General features: G+C 40.0%; 1 pseudogene; it reads right to left on the reverse strand.

Annotated features, from left to right (window-relative positions):
- Nucleotides 1-1,641: 1,641 nt before the first annotated feature.
- Nucleotides 1,642-11,602, reverse strand: LOC127230729 (motile sperm domain-containing protein 3-like; annotated as a pseudogene).
- Between the last annotated feature and the right edge of the window lie 865 nt (nt 11,603-12,467).

Consider the following 12,467-nt stretch of genomic DNA (forward strand, 5'->3'; position numbering starts at 1 on the left):
AAACTATTTCTTCTGGGCTGGAGAGATGGCTCAGCTGTTAAAGGCTAGGCTCACAACCAAAAAAAAAAAAAAAAAAAAAAAAAAAAAGCAGAAATTTAGATTATTTTTTTTCACGATAACAGGAGTAACCATAGGCCAAACATATTCCATCACATAGAAAACTAAAATAACAATCTCCTCCAAATTAATCTTATTTGCATGTAAAATATAGACCTTTTGTATTTACTGTGTGTACATTGCATGGATGCATGCATACTGCAGCATGTGCAGGTCAAAACACAAATTGTGGTTCTCTTCTTCTACCATAAGTCCAGTGATCCCAACTCAGCAAGCTCATATCAGAAGGCTGTAGCAGCTGCCTTTACCACTGAACCATCTCACATGCCCCAAATACAGAATTAAAAAAAGTCATAACTAGTAAATCCTAAGGTTCCCACTCAACTAAACTATGCAGTCACTCGTAAAAACCTCCAGTTTAGCACTTTCCTAGAACTAGTACTGTTAACACTAAGCATCTCTCCATAGTGGATTGCATAATCTAGTGGAAGAGATCCTATCCTTTTGTAAAATAAACTTTTATCTCCCCTGGGTTATTTCAGAATATATAACACTTTCAAGTCGCTATGAATATCTAATATTTTCAAGTCACTATTTAAAGGTACCTTATTGATGCCATTATGTTCATGAATAAAAATCCTATTACCAGAAGATGAGTATGGATTTGCAGTCACACTGCACCCTCGCCCTCCCAAAAAAATCATTTTTTTAACCTCTTTGGACAATAGCATAGTCTTCTGAATAAATTTATGTAAGGTTTAATATCATATATAATCCAGCCTTGGAATTCTACAGCAACTGAGATATGAGATAGGCCCCAAATGGAATGGCACCCTAGAACTTGGGACTCTGTAAAAGTCATCAAAGTCAACAAGGACCCACTGAGTTGAGATTGATGATGACTGAATATGCTTTATCTGTAGCTAACTGTGCCCAAGACTGAGTCTGGATTTAGAATAGCAAAACTAGTAACATTTGTTTGACCTGTTTCAGATTCCTTCAACAATTCATCACATTTACATTATTTTAAATAACGTTTAAATGTACTAAGACTGAAAACAAAGCTTACCTTAAACTATTTATTTCCCTGCTCTTGGTTAAAAATTACAGAATTAGTCTTTTTCTGCCACCACTACCACCTCAGCACTGTTGAAAAATACATTACTGTTAGTGATCTTTCTTTTATAACTTCAAACATTTTATGTTAATACCACATTATAAACCAAAATCAATACCATGAGGAGACTCATTTATCACCAAGTTCGGCTGCCAGCTTGAGATATACCATTAACACCCTTTGGCCACAACTTTTGTGTGCTGAGCCTGAGGGTACTTCCAGAAGAGTTCCCCTCAATAGTTCTGGTCTCTTATTAATCACAACTGATTCATCAGCCCTAGCTAGCCATACTAATTATCCCAGCAAAGGTTTTGCTTCAATAGAATTTTTTTCCATTTATTTTATTCAACTTGGAAAATGAGTATAAATCCCAGGGTATTTGCTGAGGGGGAGGCTGGCAATTGATGGATGGGCAACTGAAAGGAAGGAGGAGGGGCAGGGAACAAACATCACAGTCTCTGCTTCAGGTCTCTGCCCCCGAAGGAGACGGTGGGTGAGGGGGTTCAGCTGAGAGCTCAGGTCCGGAGAAACACCATGGTGAGGAGGCCTAACATGTAAGCTGCCACCAGCTTCTGTCCCAGGGACACATGCAGGATTGGCGGCAGCTGGCTGCCAAGTTCGTCCTTCAGTGGCAGTAGCAGGAAGGCCACAAAGATGATACCTGTCAGCAAAGAGCAGGAAGGAGCTGGTGGCAAGTTTCTGGGTGGCATTCTTCTGAAGGTGTCTAGTTAGGGTTGGTCCTGTCCACACAGGAGGCACTGGGTTGGGTGTTGGCTCAGAATATCCTTGAAGTAGCAGGCACCACACTGGCACCACAAGAACAGAGGTGATATCTTTTTGTTCAGCCACTCATTCCTCAGCCTCCTCCTTAGATGGCTCAAAGCAGAATCAGTCCTGGACGTCATAGTGGCTGAGGACTGGATCACGTGCCTAATCACAATGTCAACGCAAGACAGAGGCCTCACTCATTCTTCTGCATTGAATACTGTATATTTAGCAAGTGCAGTAGGTTGCAGAGGGTCAGTAGCTGCTGGGGTCCACTGTTTCGGTCTGCGCCAAGTACTAGGTCTGGGGGAAAGATGGGTCCTGTTAGAGGAGGGGAGCTCTGGGGCTCCGCCTAGGAGCCTTGGATCCACTAGCTCCTGATACTGGGATGTCCTACAGTACATGCAGGCTCTGAGCAGTCAGACATTCCAGGGCAGAATTCCTCCAATTAACTTGTGACCAGGATAAGGGCGCCATCTTCCAGAGAGTTCAAAAGCATTCAGTGAATGGTGATGGCCCCGATAGAATCTTTGCTTCCCTCTGAAACTTCACAGGCCAGGACACACTTGTTTGCACTTTGTCTTGTTATTTGTATTTTCCAAGATCCCATAAGAGTCCATTAAGTTCCGAGAACACAAAAGGTTTTATCTATCCTAAATCGCCACAGTCTTCTCAAAAGGAAACATGATCATGCCCCTCACAGCAAAACCCCACGTCCCTGTTTCCATTTTCTGTTCTAATTTGGTTTCTATTGCTGCGGTAAATACCATGACCAAACACAACTTTGGGAAGAATAGGTTTATTTCATCTTAAAGGAACACAAGGCAGGAGCCTGGAGGTGTGAAGGGAATCACCGACTACACAAGAGCATTGTTTCTCTGGCTTGCTTCTCCTCTCCTGGCTTGCTAAGCCACCTTTCTTTTTACAGTGGAGGACCACTTTCCCAGAGGTAGCACAGTGGGGTTAGCACTTTCTTATCAATCATTAATCAAGAAGATGATGTACCTGCCCAGAGGCCATTCTCATGGATACTATTTGGTTGATGATACTTCTTCCCATAATACTCAAGTCTGTGTCAAGTTGACAAAAAATTAACCAGGACCCCAGGTAAACAAAATAGCCCAGGCTGTGAATCACAAAGAAAAAAAGAATAAAGAAAACTGAACAGAGTCTAAAAGTTCTATTAGGTACCATTAAGTGTGAAGTGTGAAAATATTCCTCAAAGAAGCTCAAAAAAAAAAAAAAAGAAAGAAAGAAAGAAAGAAAGAAAGAAAGAAAGAAAGAAAAATATATATTAGTAAGAAAAGACCAAAACTTGGTGGTGGTGGTGGTGGTGCATGCCTTTGATTCCAGCACTTGGGGGGCAGAGGCAGAGGCAGAGGGTACTTAGAAACTCTATCTCAAAAAAACATTAAAAGAAGTAGAAGGAGGAGGAGGAGGACAAGAAGAGTCAAAACAAAATTTAAAAAAGAAATGGCCAAAATTTTTTTTAATTTAATGATAGACATGAATCTGTTTATAAACTGAATTGGGTTATCTATCCTTATTTATTTTTGGTTTTGTTTGTTTTTTGTTTGTTTTTTGTTTTGTTTTTTCCAAGACAGGATTTCTCTGTTTAGCTTTGTAGCCTGTCCTGGAACTCACTCTGTAGACCAGGCTAGCCTCAAACTCACAGAGATCCACCTGCCCTTGCCTCCCAAGTGCTGGGATTAAAGGCGTGCACCACCACCACCTGGCTTATTCATATTTCATGGTCCTAATACAAATGCAACTGTATGAGAAGGGTGTTTTAAGAGATAATTAAAGCTAAGCAAGAGAATAAGGACCTGGGACCCAATCCAATATTTTCTTGTTTGTAATAGGAAGAGAAATTAGATTCTCCTCTTCCTCTCTCCCTTTCTTCCTCCCGTTTTCCTATTCCTCTCTTCCTCACTCTCCTCTTCCATATCTCTTTTCTCCTTGTCTCTGAGAAAAGCCAGAAGAACACATGAAAAGGTAGCTTCAATAAGCCAAGAAGAGAGGCCTCACTAAAAACCAACCCTGCTGACACCTTTCTTCATTACTGATAGCCCCTATGTGTAAGAAAATTTAACAAACACGTTGCTTTATAAAGAAAAAATCTCCCTGCTAAAGTAATACTGTGCACAGGCTTGAAGAAAATGAAGAAGCCAAAACATGGCAATATTTAGGAGAAAAGAACACATGGTAAGATGGGGATGCTTGGGATGCTCAAAGGGATGTCAAAAAACCCAGTGTGATAAGATGAGTATGAACACAGAGTAACCATGAAGACCAATCACTGTGATCTCTGAAATAGTTTTTTGGTTATTTTTAGGAGTTACAAAAAGTCATGACACAGCTTAGAGCTGGTTGATATCACCTGAAAGATATCATGAAAGGATCATAATGGCTATTGTACCCTCGTATGTGATTCAATTAGATTGCCAGTTTTAAAATGCCAGATGTATCTTCTATACCATGTAATTCATCCCATAAATAGACTGGTAGCTTGAGTATAGTCCTCAATCCCTTCACATGTCAATCACATCTGCAAATAAACTGTTCAAGGCCAGATGGTGTTGGCAAACACCTTTAATCCCAGCACTCAGGAGGCAGAGGCAGGTGGATCTCTGTGAGTTCAAGGCCAGCCTGGTCTATTGAGCAAGTTCCAGGACAACAGCCTGCCTCTAAAGCTACAGAGAAACCATCTCTCTGAAGGGAGGAAGGAAGGGAAGGAGGGAGGGAGGGAGGGAGGGAGGGAGGGAGGGAGGGAGGGAGGGAGGGAAGGAAGTGGTCATCATAAGAAATTAAGTTTTCTCCTTGGTCTTGCACTCTAGGATTCTGAAAACAAGTACATCTTCACCATTATTTTTGTTCTTTGATTAAAGCAGCAATTCTCAGTCAGGAGTGATTTTTCCCATTAGGTTATCTTAGCTTATAGCCGGAAACAACTTTTGATTTTATAAATGGGAAGGGCATTTACAATAATTTATAACTCTTGGCATCTACTGGATAGAGGCCAGGGATGCTGTTAAATATCTAAAATCCTTCAACAAATAGTTGTCTGCCAACAGCACTTTTAATGAGAAACCCCAGTCACATTTACATGTGAACTGCTCATTTTAGTTGCTTTCCTGATTGCAGATCTTACAGGGTCCACCGAAGATTTTTATATGACACCAACTTCTCTGAATAATTTTGTGCCTTGATGACTTTTTAGTTACGGTATAAAAATTAAAATTATAAAAATCTTATTGCCACTGTGCAGTGGGGGCACACTTAGGAGGCAGAGGCAGGGGGATCAAGACCAGTCTGATCTACAGAGTGAGTTCCATGACAGCCAGGGCTACACAGTGAAATCCTGTCTAGAAAAACCAAAACCAAATCAAACAAATGAATGTAATCTTATTGCCAAGAAGAGTATGGAGGCACAATTAAACCTTTCTGGAATCACCCTTATGGATAATCATTTTGATTAGGTTTATTCCTAGGTATTTTGGAATTTGTTTATTTTGAGACAGTTTCATTGTAGCGTTGGCTGGCCTAGAACTCATTATGTAGAGCAGACTAACCATGAACTTGTAGAAATCTGCCTGCCTCTTTCTCTGACTGAAAGGAGTTTTTGGCAAAAGGGTATCCTGATGATCAGAAAGCCAAGAATTGCCACAAAATCACAACCAGGGCATGATGGTTCAGGATTTATAGGAGGTATAGGACATGTGCATAGAGAAAATACAAGACCATGGTGACAGTGGAAGCATGTTGTGCCCAAGTCTCGAAGATTTCCAAAGAACAACAGGGAGACAGACTTGCCTATGCAAATGCACAAGGTTTATTGTTCTATCCTACTGTAGAAGGCTATCTAGCAAGCTCATGCAGCAGCCTCCAGAGGGTGCAGAGTTTGTTGTCTACTGCTAGGTTTTTTGAAAGAAAAAAACAAAACAAACAAACAAACAAAAAAACTGCAGGGTTACATCATCCATCATTGGTAGGGAAGAGGTACAGTCTGGTTTCTGAATGGTTGACAATTAGGGGTATTTTTCAAAGTCTTATTTTGGCACAAAATACCTGTATGCCAATTATTTTCATTGGTAGGTGCTGTGGTTTCTATGGCTTTGTCTTGTTATTTACAGGTGGCCTCTTGTACCTAGATACCAATAGTTTTCAGAAGTGACTATCCTGGAGACTACAGGGAAGGAGTTTCTTTGTGACCAAACACAGTTTCCAGGAGCTAAGTGTCCAGGAGGCTAGGGGATCTGGAGTTTCTTTCTGTTCAATTTTGGCTTTAGGCTCCAGGAAGCTAGTGGGAAAGGTTTGATCTAGAGTTTTTGCCCTTCAGTCTCCCACTGGCTATTAATGAAGAGGGCCGTTGGCACTAGTCACTGAAGGCAGGGTAGAGGTGGGGAGCTTCTGGTTCTGGAATATGTGTTGTTAGCAGTTTGCCAACACTGACTGCTCAGATTAAGTGTGTACACCACAACCATGCCTGGCACTCCTAGTATTCCATTGGAAGTTCCAGTTTACCCCTGCACAATCAGGAAAGTCCCATTCCCCCCCAGCCTCTCTTTCTCTCTCCAAACCCACTCACTTAGTCTCAAAACCAAAAAAACAAACAAAGCAAACAAACAAAGAAACAAACAAAAATAACCCAAAGGTGACAAAAAGCCCAGTTCTGCATTCTTAGCAATTATTGCAACTTACTCTCCTGTTGCCTCCAGCAGACCAAATCCCAATCCTTTTTGACCTTATTTAGGCATAAATACAGCTTCTTCCAGACACATCACCTCTTTCCTACAGCCTATAAAGTCTCCCTGCTTTAGTTTAGGGTCATAGTTTCTCTAGTTTCAATCTCTGGGACTGGAGAATTCACCTGGGAGTTGCTTTGCTCAAATAAAACTGTTGTTACATTTTCAGTTCTGCTTAATCTGGCTTACTGCATGGGTGAAGAAACCTATTAGTACAGTGGGGGGGGGGGGGTTGGGGGAGATAAAATGTATTACTAGGCATTTTAAGGCTGTTGTGAAGTGTGATTATCTTCCTGATGTTTTTCAATATGTTCATTTTGGTATAAAATCTTATGCTAATGATTATTTTGTATCTTGATTTTTACAATCAGGTACTTTGCTAAAACTATTTATTAGATCTAAAAGTTTTCTTATGGAGCTTAAAGGCCTCTTAAGTATAGGTCACAAATTCACAAAATCTCACCAATCCCTGAGCTTGCCCCAATATCAGGCTACAAAATCACACCCAAGCCACCCTCTAAAGCTCTGGCCCCTCAATAAAGCCTATATAAAGCTTGCTTCCTACTCAGGTCTTTGTTGCTTCTCTCCTGAGCAGAGCCTGCTACACTCATGACTTTTTGTTACGAGTAGTTTTTTCCCCCACTGGCCTGGTTCTACTGGTGCACCAGCCCCAAATAACATAGAAAGATATTGTATTAGATATAAAGTGGTTGGCCTGTTACTAGTATTTCTTATTGGCTAGCTCTGTCTTAAATGTTAACCCATTTCTATTAATCTAAATTTTAACATTTGGTCTTGGCTTACCAGAGAGAGGGTCCAAATTTCTACTCTCTCCATCCTCCATGTCTCCTCCTCTCCTATCTCTCCCTGAATCCTCCTTCTCTCCTAGTCCCACCTACCTTGTTTTCCAATTGGCCAACAGTGCTTTAGTCATTAACCAATACAAGAAATATATTTACAGAATGACATCTCCCATCATCTTTCCTAATAAATCTCTTGTCTGAGGTTCCTTGTGCAGTGTGACTGAGGTGTTCCTTGGATCCTGACTGCCAGGGTGCCTTTATCTTCAGAGCTGCAACACTTAACAATCTGCAGGCTGTAATGATGTAGTTTCTTGATGCTTCTACCTCATTTATTTGTTTCTCTTGCTTTATTCTACGATTTCAAGCACCATATTGAATAAGAGGAGAAAGTGAACTGCCTCTCTCATTGCTGATTAAAAAAAATGTTTTCAGTTTTCCTGTTTAGTATAATGTAGGCCACATATTTGTCATATTTAGCCCTGTGTAAAGTATGCTCCTTCTGTTCCTAGTTTCTTGAGAGCTTTATCATAAAGGGAAGTGTAACTTTGTCAAAGGTCTTTCCTGCATTTATTGAAATGGTGTGTGTGTGTGTGTGTGTGTGTGTGTGTGTGTGTGTGTGTGTGTGTGTGGTTTCTGTGTTTTGGATTCCTTTTTATTATCTTCTGCAAAGTGGATGTGACCTTCATGAATTGTTTTAGTTCATTGTCTTGCCACACCTCCTAATTCTTCCCACCTATGCTTATATGTTCCTTGTATTCTCTAGATTCGAGGACATGCTGTTTACCCCTCTTTAAAGCATAGCATTTTGGCTTCTCTGCTTTTCAGACATTTTATCATCCTTTTTTTTTTTAATTCTGATATTCTTCCAACCTTTCTATCTGAGCTATTTTCATGCATACAGAGGTAGCTTTTAATTTCTCATTTTACCTTCAAAGGCTTTTTATAAATTTTTGGCTACTCTTTCATTTGTCTCCTTTAAATGTAAAGGTTTAGAATAAAGTTTTACAGATTACATTTTTATTTATTTATTTTGCCCGCCCAAATGCATGCCACAGTATGCAAGCAAAGGTCAGAAGACAATTTACTAGAGTCAGTTCTCTCCTACCATTTGGGAATCAAACTTAGGTGGTGTGTTGGCTAGTTATATCAACTTGACCAAAGCTATAGCCACTGGAAAGAGGAAAGTTAAATTGAAAAACGCCTCCCTAAGCTCAATCTGCAAGGCATTTTCTTAATTAGTAATTGATGGAGGCAGGGGGCAGCCTGTTATGGGTGAGGCATTCCCAGCCTGGTGATCCTGGGTTCTATAAGAAAGCAAGCTGAGCAAATCATGAGGAGCAAGCAAGTAAGCAGAACACCTGCATAGTCTCCACATCAGCTCCTGCCTTCAGGTTTCAGATCTGCTGAAATTCCTGTTCTGACTTCCTTTAGTGATAGACTACAATGTGGAAGTGTAGGCCAAATAAACTCTTTCCTTCCAACTTGATTTTGGCCATGGAATTTCATCATAGCAATAATAACCCTAAATTAGACAAGTGGTCAGGATGGTGGCAAATGCCTTTCCATTCTCAATATTATCTATCTGTCCTAGATTTATCCTTTTCTACCTGGCCAGTAAGTGCTGAAGTTCTAGTCCTTGCTTTTTTCTTTTGTTACTTATTAGGTGTTCTTTTGGCTATCTAATTCCATAGTTTTAATTATAATTGCATATGCTGATTGATACTTCTTACTTCCAATCTAGACTACTCCACTGAATCCATACTGCACCTATGCCTGCTTTACATTCTCAGTCTCACTAGAAACCCAAACTGAACTTAGACAAGAATCCACATTCTATGATTCTATCCCTGACTCTAATATTCTTATTACCCCTCAGTGTTGTTTCACCCTTAAATTCATCCTGACTTATATCTCCAAGTCTATTTCAAAGTCAGAATTCTCTTCTCTCCTCTAAATTTTGATGTTTGTGTTTGTTGCAAAAAAAAAGTTATAGTTTTTATATTTTAATGAATATTGTTGTAAGGAGTAAGGTTTTCTTCCTGGTCGCTGGTCTGGTCTCACCGCCACGCCTGCCCCAATTAACACACAGAGACTCTGTATTTGATATAATGCTGATGGCCAGGTACTAGTTTCTTATCGGCTAGCTCTGTCTTAATTATTAACCCATTTCTATGTATTTCCACGTGGTCTTACCAGAGAGTGGTTTTGTTCTCTCCCCTCTCTCTACTTCCTCTTACTACTTCCTCTTTCCTCCTTGTCTCCTCGTCCCTCCTATCTTCCTTTCCTATTGGCCAACAGTGCTTTATTCATTAACCAGTATGAGAAACATATATACAGAATGACATCTCCCATCAGAAAACCTTACTCCTTACATATTGTCTCTGAGTTTTCCCATTACTACCCTGCCCTAACTAGAACATGCTTTCCCTAGAAGACCTTTGTTTCCTTACAAACTTCTCTAGTGATAACTATCTACCTCCCATATTATTGAATTCTACTCTCACTTCAAAACTATATCCATTTCTTTAATTTGACTTTTCAATAAACATTTTAATTGACAATTTTTGTACGTTTATTATGTACATGTTGTATTGAAATATATATTCATCATGGAATGGCCAAATTGAACTTTATAGCACATTCATTACTGATCATACTTTTAATATTTTTATTTTAAAAATATATTACCTTAGAAATTAAAAAAAATAAAATTCACTGCTATTAACTAGCTTCACTATGTTGGGTGAAAAATCTATTAAATATATTCTTCCTATCTAACTGAAATTTTAACATGCTATTGCATCATAAATTTATGATATTTCTGGAGAAGGTATCAATAATTTTACTACTCATGACATAATTGGCATCTGGGCTTGAGAGTCTCGTCATTTCAATCTTCCCTCCCTCAAATTCCATGGAGACACTGAAGATGCAAGCCCAAGCAAATGTTGTGTACATAATGGGATTTGTCAGAACTGAGGTTCCAAATACAAGAGGGAGTGTATCTGCAACTTCACATCCTTTTCCCTAGAGGAAGGTATTACCTTTCTTGTGCCACCACCAATATATATCCACCCTCTATACTGAAGTGAAATATGATATTTGCCTTCTGAAGCTATTGGCTACACAGTGTCTAAAAAATGAAAAAGAAAAGCAAATAAACAAAACAGTCCAGATACATGCTGTCCTAATATATGCTAGATGCTAGAGACACATAAAGAACTGTCTTCCAAGACACATCATCTCAGTTCCAGTGATCATTTCTTAGCCTATGTAGTTGTGTGTATAGTGTATGTGTGTACATGTTTGGCAGCTAGTTTTAATTCCCAACTTGAAACAATGCAGAATCATGTGGGGAGAACACTTCAAACAGTGACTGTCTATACCAGATAGGCCTGTGGAAATGTCTGTGCGGAACTGTCTTGACCCATAGAAAGGCCTGCCCTAAATGCAGGGTGAAGCCTCTGGTGGCAGCCCAGGTGAAAAGACTTGGAGGGCTTTTTGACTTTTTGCTCACTTGGCTTTTCCCCTCACATTTGTTTCTTTTTGCTCTTTACTACACATGGAATGTATATAGCTGTCTCACCTCTCTGTCTCTTATCTCTGCCTCTATGACTCCTCCACAGGAATAGACTGCAACTTGATATTTTGACCTAAATTAAATCTTTTCTCCCTTAGTTACTGTTTGTCAGGTTATCATACCACAGGTACAGAAATGAACCTTAAACAACACATTTTTGGGTGTGATCTCATACATAGAGGTCAATGTTGGGTGTCTTCCTCCAAAACTCTCCACTTTATTGAGACAGGGTCTGTTACTGAACCCAGGGCTTACCGATTTAACATGACTAGTTAGCCAATGAGTTCCAAGGATCCACATATCTCTACCCCCTTGTAGAGAGCCAACGGTGCCACTCCCGAAGATGGCACCGGTTTCCTGCCCATGAGCCAGCAAGGTGCGGTTGTTTTCCACCCGAAGGATAGCAATGCCCAAGTGTAACACACGTCATGGGGTGTTTGTCACGAGTATCGTGGGCTGCACCAATCAGTAACGGACACAACTCCTCTGAGCATATATAAGCAGAGCCCTTTTTCCTCCTCGGGTCCTTCCTCATCTCGCAGTAAGAGCCGCACAATAAAGCTATGCTACAGAAGAATCCTGTTGTTGAGCGTCGTTCTTGCAGGCGAGGCGACAGCACTCGACACCCCCACAGTACTAGTATTCCTGGAACAAACAGCTAGGCATGGCTTTGCCCTTGGATGTTAGGGACCTAACTCCTTTCCTCATGCTTCTATAACAAGACCTTTACTGAGTAAGCCATCTCTCCAGACCCTTTACCTACTTCTTGGCTTTTTCTACATGACCCTTATCATCACTATAGCATATTATATAATCCAGTTTCATTCAGGCACAAATCATCACATAATGTATAATTCTATTTATTTGAAATATCCAAGTAGATAAATGCATCCTAGTCAGAAAACAGATTGGTGGATGTTGGGAAGTGGAGATGAAGAGAAGGGCAAAATACAAAATGGATGCTTAAAGGGAACTTGGTTTCTTTTTGCTCCATCTACCTGAATAACAGAGTATTTCTGAAGGCAATGATCTTATTTGGGAATAAACAAGAGGGTTATAATTTTGGTTACACAGGTCAAGGGGTCCAAGAGTCAATGTAGGGAGACTGAGATAAGAAGAAATCTGCAAAGGCCAAAGAGAGCAGTACATTTATTTATTCTGAAACAGTTCATTAACAGACACAGTGTATTAGGAAAGTTATCTTGTGTATTAGGCTAGCTGTCCTTGACTCCTACAAGAAACCTCAGAATGGATGGGTTTTGGAAAAGTTGTTACAAGCTTATGAATAAAAGAGTAAATTGATGCAAGTTTTGTAGCTTAGGAAATCTACTGTGTAATGTATCATCTCTATTCTATCATCATCTAGTTTATTTCCCACCTCTTTACAGTGATTTTTCTAT

Source organism: Phodopus roborovskii, unplaced genomic scaffold, assembly GCF_943737965.1.
Source record: "Phodopus roborovskii unplaced genomic scaffold, PHOROB, whole genome shotgun sequence".
Classification (NCBI taxonomy): Eukaryota; Metazoa; Chordata; class Mammalia; order Rodentia; family Cricetidae; genus Phodopus; species Phodopus roborovskii.